The sequence below is a fragment of the Alexandromys fortis genome, unplaced genomic scaffold (assembly GCF_014885135.2).
Source record: "Alexandromys fortis isolate MF-2015 unplaced genomic scaffold, M_Fortis_MF-2015_v1.1 scaffold_55, whole genome shotgun sequence".
Taxonomy (NCBI): Eukaryota; Metazoa; Chordata; class Mammalia; order Rodentia; family Cricetidae; genus Alexandromys; species Alexandromys fortis.
The window spans coordinates 7,458,879-7,471,898 of NW_026067936.1; the positions used below are offsets into that span (position 1 = coordinate 7,458,879).

Consider the following 13,020-nt stretch of genomic DNA (forward strand, 5'->3'; position numbering starts at 1 on the left):
AACAACTAAGGAATGAAACATCAGAGCCAAAACAGAAGATATATATATATATATATATATATATATATATATATATAATGTATGTATATACACATGTGTGTGTGTAATACACACAATATATAATGCTGGAGGAGTGTTAGGAATGACTCAAAAGAAGGAGCTAACTATGATTCTGAGAAACTGGCAAAGTCATTTGCAAAGGAACCCACAACTGAGTTGGGTCTTACAGAACAAACGGAAGCTTACTTTTAGTCACGCAGCAATGGAAGCCTGTTTTTAGTGACACGGCATGTAGAGAGTAATGAAGTCAAGAGAGAGCAGGCGCCAAACAGAGTAACTAAGGTCTAATGGACACAGCAGCCCTGGAACGTAAGACAGCCAAGACAATCGGCAGCTTGGCGAGCGGGTGCCTATCTGTAACCCCAGCATCTAGGAAGCTGAGGCCAGAGGACCGTTAGTTAGGGAACAGATTGGGTTAAGTGAAGGAGAGGAGGAGGAAGTGAAGAAGAAGGAGGAAGAGGAGGAAAGGAGAAGGAAGAGGAAAGCAAAGAAGACAATTGTTATCTCTGCATCACAAATATAACTGGGAGATGAGGCAGAATAGATGGCCAGAAACCAGATCCCCTTCAGTTCCTTCCTAGCTGAAGGACCTTTTGCAAGCAAGAAGCAGGGTGTTTTAATTATACTGAAATTTCCTTGTAATTATGGCATTTCTTAAATGCTTATTATTTACAGGCTAAGTTTTCATTTCATGCAAATTGTCATCATTATTGTGTTCTAAATAAGGAAAATTTTAATCAAAACACAAAGCCTAATGATAGTACTTTATGATTTTAATAATACGCAAATAAATGTTTAACTCCCAATTAGAGTTAATAGAAATAAACCAGGCAAGCAAACCAAGAGACCCGTTCTCCACTGAGGATACACTTAGTGGCCAACTGGATAAATGGAGAAGTGGCCTTCCTTGTAAGCCTAGAACAGGTCAGAGACACAGAGATAACACAGCAGTTGAAAGGTTGTCCAAGTGACTCCAAGTAGATTCTACACTTGCTGGGGCACCAGGTGCATTTCAGAAGCAACTTGAAGCTAAATTCTCTTAAGACCAATGTTCATGCTCATGTTAACTTTTCAGTTTTCATGCATGTTATTACAGATCTCAAATGTCCACCAATCAACAGGAAGTTTGGGCTGCACCACAGAGCTGCAGAGAAGCAGGTGGCGGACTGGCCTGGGCAGTAAGTGGGCAGGGATACAGGCCCAGAAGAGACTATCTGGCTTTTGAGTGACAAACGGGGTCAATGAGAGAGAGAGCTGACAGCGTCAGACTACAACTGAGGACATTTGCCGAGCACTGGGTGGCCTGCACTGCAGGCAGAACTGGCAGGAGAAGAAGTGGACAGAGCGGCAAGCTACATCTAGAGTTTGCATGAGCCTAGGTCAGGCCGACATGAAGAAACCTTTTCCCGTGGGCAGAAGATTCATTTGAGGCAGAACTGTGAAGGGTAGCACCATTTCCACAGGTCCTTTTCTTCTCTTCTCTCACCTCCTCTTTTCAGCATTGGAAGGAGTAAGTGTGATATATGTCTAGCACAAGGGGTTGTAGTGACATCTTTGATTAAAATCCAGGGTGATAGAGGACCAAGAAGTGACTGAGAAGACATCTGTACAGGGGACAAACTGGGGCAGAGGCAAAGGACGTTGCGTGGAAATGCTTTCTGACAGTGCAACTGTTCTAGTGCCTTGCATGTGGACAGATGCATGGGCAATCATTGTCCTCAGAGACAGTTCCCTGCGGTATAGATCCATTCCTGGCCACCAGGCAAGAGATGACAACTCAAGCCGGTCTGTACTTGGGTTTAGTAACAATAAAGGCCAAGACAGTGAAATAAATGGACTGGAGGATCTGAGAGGAGAGGCTGCTCCTCTCACCACCAACACTGCAATGATAATGACCGTGACTACAACACCCACTACCACCACTGCCACCACACACACACACACACACACATACACACGCACGCACATACAACGCTGCAGTGGTTCCCTTGGATCATGCAGCTTTACTGTCATGCAGATGTGACTGCCGTGTGTCACTAACAAATGGTAGAGGGTTATTATAGGAAGACATCTGGACAGCCTCGGACTGCCGCGGTTTATCACTCTGTCTGCTCCCAGAGATCAAAAGCACGCCTTGGTGAACAAAAGCACACCAGAGTGTGAAATGGCTTTTAAAGACTGGCTGTTCTCTAATACTGCTTGGCTTGAAGAATGCCTGGTTGCAGAAGGGGAGTCTCGGTATAGCTCAGTCCGTGTATTGTAGGCTGTTTTACCTCGCTGTCCCTTCTCTCTTCCTCATAGTGCCTTCCTGTCCGCAGTGCTCCAAGGAAGTGTGGGATCTTGAGCTCACTTCTCTCATTTCCATCCCGGCTACATCCATTTCCTCTTGTCAGGGACCTGCTCTTGGTTTTGCGGTGGATGAGAGCCTATGTTTATCACAGGGTCACTCAGCACTCAGGAGGCCTGCCCTAACTGCAAGCACATGATACATGGGGCACAGCCGGCCCAAATCACCAAATTTGGGGCATGCTTCAGTGATAAGCGAAGGGCAGCTGGGAAACCTGATGCTGCTTATTGAGGAGGTGGGACAAGCCACCCCCAAACCAGATTGGGTTTGACTCTATAAAGACAACATCAATTAAAATCATTGTTTGGATTCATTATGTATCTATCAAAAACTATGTCACAACACAAGAACATGGACTATATAACCATCAGGTGCCTAGTGTAGGGGCAATGATGTAACAGAGGACAAGGCTTGGTTACAACTCATGGAGACCAAGCATAGCACAACCCAGTAGGCTGTTGGGATACTAGTACCTGAATATATTCACCCCTTTGCTCCCCATTCCCTGTATGGTGACATCACTATCACAGTTTCAGTTGGTCAAAGTGAAACTAATGAAATAAATTAGGATTTTTTTTTTCTTGAAAGGTGGCTGTAGACGTACTGTTGATTGATCATATGTACCTCAAATAGCATCAAATAATTTGTAAATTGTATCTGGTTGCAGGTGCTTTGGTCTGCTCATGTGGTTGTCCGTCAGTCTTCATACAGCATTATTGCTTGTCTTGAAAGACGAAGATGGGAGACTACCTCACAGAAAGAAAACTAAACTTCCTGTCCTGTGTTTCAGGACTCCTTGTATCTAACACCACAGTACCCCACCCTCACTAGAACTTGCTGCTTCGGTGGCAGGGCATTTGGCCAGCAAGCACACGAACCATATGCTCTTCCGCCTTGCCTTCCTACTGAGAGAGAGACCCTCACTTGCTACTGCATAATGTCTTCCCCTTTCCTCCATCCTCCAACTCTATCTGCAAGATGATCCAAGAAAAGGCCCAGCAGATATTTGATAGCACTCGACAGCTTTTAAATTACTGAATCTTCATTTAAGTTCTTTCAGATTGCTGTCCACTCTATATTAGAGAAGAAGAAATCAAAACAGACAGGTTCCCCCAAGGTCCTATAGTTCTCAGTGGTAAAGCAAAATTTGAACCCAGGTTTTCTGACTCCAGGCTTCATAATTGTACCATTGTACAACACTGACTCACTCAGGGTTTATCATCTGTGGACCACAGCAATGGCTTCCATCTTGGTGGCCCTCATGTTTTTTTGATCACTCATTTGACATTTGTTACTTAGTGGCAAATTTTGCCTAACATTCTTTCCTTTTTACTTTCTATCTTAACGAATTAATTTCTTAAAGACAAATAATAATTTTATTATTTATGGGATAAAATATGATATTTTGATGTGTACGTGGCAGAAAGATCGAATCAAACCACCATATCTAGGGCTTCATCTTCTCAGTATTGCTCCTGTTAGTGGTGATAACATTTGATATCTGTTCTTTTGGCAGTGTTGGAATTCACATTACATTCTGACCCACTGTCACCATGTTGTACAATAGATCACTGAAACTTACTTCTAGCTTCCTGAAACCCTGCACCCTATGATCTACACCTTCCCTTTCCCCAGACCCATCTCAGTCTCCAGCCTCTGGAGACTACCGCTATACTCACTGTTGCTAGGGGTGTGGTCAACTGTTTTACTAAACATATCCCTAGAAGCCAGATCAGTGCTCACTGCTTCTGTCATCTCATTTCACCACCCTTGGGCTGGGGCTACGGGTTCTGCTTTCCCGTGTCTTCCACACACGTGTGCTCAATGAGCCCTTGCTCAGTGTTTGCACAACTGAAATTCCTTCCTATTTTTTGTGCTACCTCCCTGAGTCTTCCATAATATTGGGGAGAAACTTACATGCCCTTGGTCACCACTAAAGAACCTATAGAAAGTTATTTTTAACATAAATCAAAATAGGAGGCAGAATGAAAATACATAATGTTAAGAAGCATGAGGATGGTGATCCTTACCACCTGCAAGTAAGAGACCCTTACTCTTGGCAGACCTTGAGTTTCAACTCTGACGATTCATCTCTTCCTTCACTTATAGGAACTAGGTATGGACTTGAGGATTCACGACACTCAGAGCCGGTCTCTTAAGTTATTCTTAAATTCCAAGAAAAGGATGTTTTACATGAATCCGTGTGGAGTTGATGCTCTGGCGGCTTTTCTAGAGCAGGTGGACACAGCCCTTCTTTGTGAGCAGACTCTGCTGCCTCAGAACTCGGCCCAGGACTAGCTCAGTGCATGCTCTGTTCAGGGAGCAGAGCTCGCAGGCCCTAACAAGCATTCCTGGAAATAATTTCCAGATTCAATTATATTCCTTGCTGAGGTAAGGGCCCACACCCCAAAGAGGTAGTTTCAGCTTCTGGGCGTCAAAATGAAACCTAAATATATTAGGGATTAGTGATTTCCTTCTTGGCCTCCCAAATATTTGCATCATTTTACCATCAATGGGCGGCTCCAATGGTCTGACCCATGCTGCTCCATTACTTTCTCTTTTGCCTTTATTCACCTATCACCACGTGGGTGGGCTCTACTTCTGTCTATATATAATCTACTTCTTACTCATGGCTCCTGGCTGTTACTGCATTTAATTATGCTATTTGAATTTAGGACAAAAAAGATCTCCATAAAACTCGGGGAAGAATCTGACTTTAGCTTATAATATCAAGTAAACCAACATAGGTGTCTATGCACCTATAATCATGACCTCTTAGCATAGTAATTACATAGTAATTTTGATGGTATTATATTAATGTCCTAAACATTTTGAAAATAATATGGACCTGACGGTGATACTGAACACAGCTCATGGCAAAAGTCTTTGGCCAGCGGAGACAGCTCTGGCTGAGAAGTACCTAAAAGGGCCCCCGGCTTGCAAAGAGCCCCCCCCCCAAGAAGAAGCCCACTGAGAAAATGTCTCCATGCTTTGGGGCCGATCCCAGCCTGGCAGCTCATAAACACCATTAGTGCAGACTACTGCTGAGTTATTATGCAGCAGAAGGATGCTTGACAGCTTGGTGGCTCCGTGATTCTACTTCTCCTCATTTGCCTGCGTCAAAGTGGCAACACTCAGTTGAAAGGATGAGGCGGTTTCTACTCCTCTGTTATTTCAGAGGAAGTTTTTGTGTGTGTGTGTGTGTGTGTAATTTTGAAAATCTCCATTGCAATCTATGCACATGGGAAATGTTATTAGTAAAGATAAGTCTAAAAAAAAAAAGCTGCGCAGAAAAGGAACATAACAGACGTAAGTTGTCTCTGTGGAATATTTTCCAGGATATGAGCAAATAAAGTATGACAAGTTTTCATTCATTCATTACTCTGCATATGGAGTTAGGGTACATGTGGTGAGCGGCTATAAAGTCAAGTGTAATGCCTCAGCAGGCATGAATAATTCCTACCGCCCAATCAAACTGGTCGGATTTAGTTTCTCCTTTTCTGTGCCTTCTTTCCACAACTGCGTCCTATCCATCCACTCCCAAAAGCCATTTAGATTTTGATCGCAATGAAGACGCACATGGCTGCAAGGTGGTCGACAGTTTTCATTTAATGTGTTGGTCCTTTCCAATCAAAGCACCGTATTCCAGCATCAAAATACTTACACGCCCTCTTAACAGCTGATTTATGGCAAGTCGATTAAGCTGTGCGTTTCGGGTTTGTTTGATATATGGGGAGAAAACCAGTTCTGGGGAAATGTGGCCAATAACTCTGAACTGTCACATTCACTGGGCTCATTGGTGGTGACGACGGCGAGGGCTCCTTCAGAACTCGGGTGTCAGTCCTATTCTTCCTGGGGTCGACTGCAATGAACTCTCAGTGGTAGCTGCTGACCTCTGATGCCTGAAATCTTGCAGCAGGCTTTCCAGAATGAGAGCACCCTTGATGGCTTTGTTCTCTCCTTGTGGAGACCTTGAAAAGCTGAGCAAACTTCCTAGAGGCCCGCGTCCTGGTGAGAGAATTCCAGACTTGTGGCTGGAATGAATATTTAACTTGATTGGCTTTTTGCTTCCGTGAGCATCAGTCCTCCTGTGGAATTGTATTCACATTTCATGAACTCCCCATCCCATCGGCTCCTTTGATCTGCAGTCATTGTCTTTCAGTTGGGCATTTGTCTGCCTCCCAACTCATCAGCCTCCGAGTCCATCTAAATAACGCACTGCACAAGCCCTTAGTGTTCCCCACCTAACAAAAGCTAGATCTGCATGCTCCAGTGCTCCGTGAAAGGCTGTTGAAACCATCAATCTTGCTGGCTCTTGTGGAGGTCAAGACACAGCAGAGACAGCTGGCCAATCAATTAACCAAGAAATGCAATTTGGAACCCAAGAAAAGACTCCTCCATGTTATTCTTTCCAGCAACATAACTGTCAATATTTACAGCAGGCCATATATCAAGACACCAGGGAAGAAAGGGAGATTCTATTATGAGCAGCAAATGCTGGAATCGTTGGTAATTCTCATGTACTGACACAAGGAGTCAGTCCTACAGAAGCTAGGGGTTTCTGAATCCAGATGAAAAGGAAAATGTCATATCAACCCCCGAGAGCAATCAAAGAGAGGTGTGTGGTATTCACCCATGAAAGATCATACCCATCCCTTTCTTGGCTGCCTCAGTATAAGTAAGTAAATTAATTAATATTAAATTAATTAATCTGGGACTAGAGAGATGGCTCAGTTGTGAGTTCTTATTCACGGTTCTTCCGGAGTACCTGGTGTCGGTTCCTAGCACCCCCATGGCAGCTCACAAACACCTGTAACTCCAGTCCCAGAGGACCTGACGCCCTCTTCTGGACTCAGAGACTCCTGCACATGTGTATTGCTCACACACTCACTCAGGCTCACACATGTATGTATCAATAAAACAATACAACATCATTTTAAAACAATCTTTGTGGTTGAGCTATGGAATTAAACGTTTTCTGTAACTCTGTATTATCAATTATGTCCTCAGTCCCTGTGAGTAGATAAAGCAGAAGCAGAAATGAACTCTTTCGAAGCTAATATTCTACATCCCGTTGAGGGCAACTCCGTGTGTTTTGCAAAACCAGGAAGGAGACAGTATCACCAGAGAAGGTCTATAAAGACTAGCTTGTCTGTTTTGTCGTGACATTGAGCTCTTGGAGCCAACACTTGAACATTACTCTTTTCCTTCAGGTCCTCGCTTCTTCTTCTATTTACTCTTGATTTATAGACAGACGGAAATCTCCAACGGAGATGGCTCCTTTACTACCTCTAATCCCACTAACAACTCGCTTTTCCTAATGACTAATAAGGCTTAGTCATTCGGTAACTTGTGTTAAGCTGAAGAGATTCAAATTAATTGGCAGAGACTGTATTCTCTCTCCTTTCCCTCACACCTTAACATCTCCTATCTCTTCTTTGGTTAGTAATAAACACTTGTGCCTTCTAAACATCAAAAATACAAAATCCAGAGAGAGAGAGAAAATGACTAGGATTTTATGGAGACCTTCTTAGCACCATTGCCTTCAATTAGATAAGCAAGCTATTTTATTATTTATTTATTTAGGTTTAGCGAGACAAGGTTTCTCTGGGTAGCCCTCGCTGTCCCAGAACTCCCTCTGTAGACCAAACTGGCCTCAACTCAGACATCTAATTTCAAAAATACGAACTTGTAGAAATACCTGTCGGGAGGCTCATTAAATTAGTGAGAATTTACCTTTGACTCTTTACCAGGAGGCTCCATTCCTTCCCTGCTTGTCGTCCATGCTTCTTTAAGGGGAATACAAGCAGGAGGACTGGGGTACGGTGGAGGTGCTCAAAGAAGCAACGACAACAAAAACTGCACGAAATGCACACTGCAAGGTGTCAAGCTCTCCCACAAACAGAGCGGATGACAGCTTTCCCTGAACCGGAAGTAGACAGTGATGATGGGCAGCTGGCGCATGCGCTTAAACACGGGACCTGAAATAGCAGGGTCTCCCGACCACACTGTGTGGCCTTTACATGGATTCCAAAGTCCCATCAACCACAGAGGAAAAAAAAAAACTGCCTTCAAAAAATGAATGGACTCTTAAAAACATTTCCTTAAGGACTGATATCAGGAGAAATAAAGGACAAAGGCCAGGAACTCACAAACAGGAACAGTGGGAGTAACCTCCCCTCCCTCTTTTATCTATACAATTTCTTTCTTGATAAGCCCCCATGGAAATCCCCAGGGGCTCCTGAAATCAGAAGCATCCCTGGGTGGGAGCTGGAACCTGGCTAGGCAAATTCAGGGTTGTGGCTCTGACAGGAAGGAGTCAGACCCCTGTTTATCGTCTCCATGGTCAAGATTAGGACCGAAAGTGCCTGCCGGGGCCCTGTTGCCCCTTTTTAAATAACACTGAGTCTCCAGTTGTCTCGAGAAGCAGCCCTAAAGATGGCTAAAAATGAGTTTAGAACAAAGCAAAAATAAGTTACAATATAACTGTAATTTAAAACGGTTTGTTAGTCGGGTGGTGGCTTTAGTCCCAGCAGAGGTAGGTAGATGTCTGAGTTGAGGCCAGTTTGGTCTACAGAGGGAATTCCGGGACAGCGAGGTTTCTACCCAGAGAAACCTTGTCTCGCTAAACCTAAATAAATAAATAAATAATAAAATAGCTTGCTTATCTAATTGAAGGCAATGCTGCTAAGAAGGCTAATGAAGTCAAGGGGGAAAAAGAGAAATATTTTTTTCCTCTTATGGTATTTAAACCATAAGAGATATTTAAGAGTGGTTGACTTAGGGGAGGTTTCCTTGATTTTAAAACACATTTTTATGTCTTACCAAAGTCAACTATCCTCAAAAAACTCAGAATGTAAACAGAGGCCTGTCTCAAGTGTTTAGTAGCATGGTTGATGGTGACCAATCACTAATCACAGTGGTCGCGACTTTTGATTTAAAGCAGCCACCAAGAAAATGTGGCAAACTGCAAAAGGTAGAGGAAATGCATAGACTACCGGGGTCCAGGAAAAGGGGTTAGACAATGGATTTCTTTTTAAAGCAGCATCAGGCCAGGGCAGTCCACCCTTCCATGGACTAAGCCCCTGCGATAAGGTATCCTATCGTTGTTTGTGAGGGATCCTATTGTTGCTTAGACAGATAATGCAAAAAAGCAAAGATAAAACCTTTGATAGAAGTTAAATGGAAACAGACTAATGCCTGTGTGGAAACGAGCAAGGGGTAGGAGCCAGCAGGTGTAGCTGGATCCAGTGTTCAGACTGCCTGTAAAACCCAGCAAGGTTAGACCACAGGGGTGCCTCCTTGGCAGCTTCAGGTAAACGTGAATACCTCGTTGCAGCAAAGCAAACCTCGGTAACAATGAAAACACTACCTTTCTTCATTTCTAAGCTCCTTCTTACTAACAATCAGGAGGCCTATTCCTGCTGAACACAATGGGTAGATGGTTGCGCACAATAGTGAGAATTGCATGTTAGGCACACAAGCTTAAAGATTGTGAAGCAGATAGAACGGAGAGTGGAGGCTCTAAGTGTGCAGCAGTGAGCTGGCTAAGAAGTTCACCGTGCAGTCGTGGAAGTAGGAATTCCTGGTATGTGAGGTGAAGGAGCCGATTCCGGTTTTGTGAGGTGAAGCATGGCATTGCTCTCTTGTCTTTGAGACAGCACTCTCTTGGCAGGGAGGGCCATGTTGCCAGTGAGTCACACTTCATAAGTACGAGGGAAGGACTTAGGGACAACAAACTCACAGCTAGTAACCTCAGGTCCACTTTCCTTCATGCCACGGGGATCCTTGCTTTTCTCTTCTGCTGGGGGCAGGGCATTTATGACAAGATGAGAAGACAAACGTTAAGGATGAGGAAAACTAGTCTATGGATAAAAATACTTTCTGCATAAACACGAGGACCTGAGATCGAAACCCCAGGACCCAGGCTGAAGCTGGACATAATAGCATGAGTGTCTGTACCCTCAGGACTCCTCTGAAGAGGTGGGAGGGGGGAGACAGGAGAATTCCTGAAGTTCATGGGCCAGCTAACCCGGCTTATGTAGTAGAGAAGCAATACAGAGACCTTGCCTCAAGTAAGGTGGAAGATGAGGGCCACCACCTGAGGTTGACCCTTGACCTCCACACAAACTCCACGGGATGCTCATGTCTGTGCTTACACACCTGAACACACACACACACACATACACACACACACACACACCAAACACACACACACACCAATGATGGAAAGCTTGGAACTCTTTAATAGACATAATGAACGTTAAAATAAATCTTCCGTAATGAATGGTTTAGAAATTATACATATATATATACACATATGTATTTGCTATAGGTATACTATATATTTATTATAGATATAATATATATTTACTATAGATATAATATATTACACACACACACACATACAGACAGAGTTCATTTTGGCCTGGAACTCCCTCTATAGTCAAGGCTGCCTCAAACCTATCACCTTCCAGCCTCCCCCTTCCTAGTGTATGATTACAAACATGTCACTATGTCTGGCTTTTCAATACTGCTTGACTACTTGTTCTTTTGCTGGCCTTTCTGCTCCTTCTTTCTGTGTCTTATTCTTTTTTATCCCTCAAGGAGCAGAGTCTTGGGATTAGGTCTCACCCTGCTCGCTGCTAACTTGAAGCATCCCCTCATCTTTATATTCCTAATGAATCACTTAGCTGACACGATGGTTTTATTCCTACTGAAATAAGATCGTTTCTGTTTTATGTGAGAAGAAATGGAGGCTGAGTACTCAGAGCCTTCCTAGTATCCCACATAACAGTAGAGCAGATAGAGCTCCTTCTGCGGGACACACTGAGGCTCTGAATTTGACTGACATTGTTCCTCACAGCCTGCCCATCAGTGGTTGCCCCCAACAATGGGCTTTACGTTTTCCTGACCCCAAACTTAGTTGAGCACCCATAGCTCTCTCCTTGAAGTCCTCTGACCTAGGATTCTATGTTTTCTCTTTGTCCCCTCTACTCATCCTTAGTCTCGCTTCTTATGTCATGGCATGACCCAGCCTATCTTCACCTGTTTAAATTTCTCAGAGGAAAGCAGTTGGCCAGGTTTTACCAGATCACATGTGGACTCCCAAGTTTCCACCACTATTGCTCTTATTATTTATCAGAAGACAATGGCATGGTTTCATCATCTCTGGCTGTTTAATTCCTAATTTTTTCCTGTTTTTATTATTTGTATTTATTTTTAAGTGTGTGTGTTGCTCACACATATACACACAAGCGTGTTTCCACATGCTGCTACCGTGTGTGTGCATGCATGTGGGTAGGTGCCTGTAAGTGCAGGTGCCTGTGGAAGCCAAAGGAATTTGAACCTTTTAGAGCTGGACTTATAGGAACTTGTGGGCCACCAATGAGGGTGCTAGGAATTCAACTCAGATCCTCTGCAAGATCAGCTTTTAACTACTAAGCCATCTCTCCAGCCCCCTCTTGTTTTTTGAAAAACAATGCGTGACTGATTTGTAACACTTATAGGCATTTATGAGTAACAATGGATAAACTGATTGATGTGTACATTGGGCTGTAATCAACTTGTAGTTAGAATTCCCATCACATTTAATGTGCAGCGTTTCTTGATGACTCACTATTTGGGACGCTGCGGTGGATGAGGATTCTGTTTCCACTCATTTGTGAGGTCCTACCATCGTACTCAGCAAACAAGTGTTGAAGGATGGGAGATGTCTCCATGGGGAAAGTGCTTGTTATGAAAGCATGAGGACCGGGATACATATCTCCAGCATCCATGCTAAAATAGGAGTATGGCAGCGTGGTGTGTAACCCCAGAGCTCGAGGGAGGATGAGGACAGGCGGATCCTGGGGGCTCACTGGTCAGCCAGCCTGTCCGAAAGAGCGAACTTCACGCTTAGTGAGAGATAATGTTTCAAAAAATAAAGGGGAGAAGCTACTGAGAAAGACATTCTGATATTGGTCTCTGCCCTCCACACATACCCACACAGGTTTGTGTATCTTCACACATGCCATACCATACACACACCATACTACACACACCATACTAAACACACACACACACACACACACACACACACACACTCACTCACACCGGGGGGAGACAACTGTTGGCTGAATGAATGACTTCAATTCTTTGTATTTTCTTTGCACTGAGCCCTTATACACTCCTTTGAAAAACCAACTCTGAATATAGAGGTGACTAAAAATACATATTGATGGCATGAGACTGGGAACCTCCCTCCTGCAGCCAGCCAGAAACCAGGAAGAAAAGCAAGCTTGAGCTCTCAAGGGAAGCAAAAGTCCTGTGCCCCGGTAACTTTGTATCCTATGAGCGCATCTCCCCAGCCCAGGTATCCCACCTAGCAGGATGTGTAATGAATGTGTAATGAACGTGCATTGTGTAATATGCCAGTTGGGTGTAATTTAAAGGAGAGCGCAGTTAACGAAGAAACAGGTGAAAGACAGAAAAATTGTTTGCTGATATAAATTAAGGTGGTGGAGAAAAAAAATCCAAACCAAGAACACTCTCTAGGAGAATTTAAGGAAATAAAAAAGGTGTGTTATTCCAAGAAATGTTAAACAGAAGTTGTACAAAGCTGACTTAAATTT

General features: G+C 43.7%; 1 protein-coding gene across 1 annotated transcript in view; it reads right to left on the reverse strand.

Annotated features, from left to right (window-relative positions):
- Positions 1-13,020, reverse strand: part of Nrg1 (neuregulin 1) — a 961,794-nt gene that overhangs the window by 244,230 nt on the left and 704,544 nt on the right. The gene's annotated exons all lie outside the window — the stretch shown is intronic.